Source organism: Carya illinoinensis, chromosome 3, assembly GCF_018687715.1.
Source record: "Carya illinoinensis cultivar Pawnee chromosome 3, C.illinoinensisPawnee_v1, whole genome shotgun sequence".
NCBI lineage: Eukaryota > Viridiplantae > Streptophyta > Magnoliopsida > Fagales > Juglandaceae > Carya > Carya illinoinensis.
In genome coordinates, this window is record NC_056754.1 from 8,570,628 (window position 1) to 8,572,543 (window position 1,916).

Consider the following 1,916-nt stretch of genomic DNA (forward strand, 5'->3'; position numbering starts at 1 on the left):
CAAAATTACTTTAAAATAATTTTAAATCAATCAATAAATAAATACTGATAACATTTTACGTTGATAAGCAGTACTCCATTATTGATGTTGGAATCTTCTTCGTTTAATCTAACTAATTATAAGATAAAATAAATAGACTTTTATCTGTCCAAGTGGGTCAGGTTTACTTTCTTAAGCAGAGCCTTTTATTTTGTTAATTAGTGCATATGTATTTCACTTTTATCTGTACAAATGAAGAAGTTAACGCCACGCGCCAAAAACAAACGAAGAAACTTGAGCCCTTCTAATGGTCTGTCTCACGTATTGAATAGGTGGGGTCCATTCGGTAGAGGAGCTGTGTCACTAATCCACGTTAAATCTGTTATAAAACTATCGAAAGGAGAGAGAGATAGAACTCTAGAAGTTATGAAACTTATGAATTTCTTAAAGAATTCAACGATATATATAGGCGTACAAAGGGAACTATGCAAGTTACTATGCAGTACTATACTGGCACTGTGCATATTTACTATGCAGTACTATACTGGCACTATGCACTGTGTGATGTCGGCCATTTACTATGCCAGTTACTATGCAGTACTATGCTGGCACTATGTGCACTGTGCGATGTCGGCCATTTACTATGCCAGTTACTATGCAGTACTATGCTGGCACTATGCACTGTGCATTTGACGGCTAGCTCAAGGTGGTCATACAATTTTACAATGTTATTTTACAACACTCCCCCTTTGGATGACCACATATAATGAATATGTCTCGTTAAAACCTTGCCAAGGAAAAACCCTGTGGGAAAAAACCAATGGCGAAGGAAAAAGAGTACAATATTCATGTGTACCGTAAAATGCTTTAAGATTGCCTCATTAAAACCTTGCGAAGGAAAACCCAGTGGGATAAAACCTTAGCGAAGGAAAAAGAGTACAATCAGCATAAGTCTTCAAGACGTTACTCCCCCTGAAAAGTGCATGATAAAAGGTCTTCAAGTCTCCGCATTCCAATGTTCTGCACAATCTTCTTAAATGTTGCAGTTGGTAATGCTTTTGTGAATAAATCTGCCAGATTATCACTTGATCATATCTGCTTGACTTTAATTTCACCTTTTTCTTGAAGTTCATGAGTATAAAAGAATTTAGGTGAAATATGTTTGGTTCTATCACCTTTGATATATCCTCCTCTAATTTGAGCAATACAAGCAGCATTATCTTCGTATAAAGTTGTTGGACTATCATTAATCACTGGAAGACCACACTTTTCTTGAATATGTTGGATCATTGATCTTAGCCAAATGCATTCTCGACTTGTTTCATGAATTGCAATGATCTCTGAGTGATTTGAAGATGTAGCAGATAGTGTTTGTTTGACAGATCTCCATGATATAGCAGAATTTCCATAAGTAAATACATATCCAGTCTGAGATCTACCTCTGTGTGGATCTGAAAGATAACCTGCATCTGCATATCCAACTAATTGTGGACTTGAACCATATTGATAAAATAATCCCATATCAACCGTACCTCGAAGGTATCGAAGGATATGTTTAATGCCATTCCAATGTCTTCGAGTTGGTGCGGAACTATATCTTGCAAGTAAATTAACTGAAAATGCAATATCAGGCCGAGTGCAATTTGCAAGATACATCAGGGCTCCAATTGCACTGAGATAAGGTATTTCAGAACCAAGAATTTCTTCATTGTCTTCACAAGGACGAAATGGATCCTTCTACACATCAAGTGATCGAACAACCATTGGAGTACTCAGGGGATGAGCTTTGTCCATGTAAAAGTGTTTCAAGACTTTCTCTGTATAATTTGATTGATGAATGAGAATTCCATTTGGCAAATGTTCGAGCTGCAGGCCGAGACAAAATTTCGTTTTGCCAAGATCTTTCATTTCAAATTCATTCTTTAAATATGTAGCAG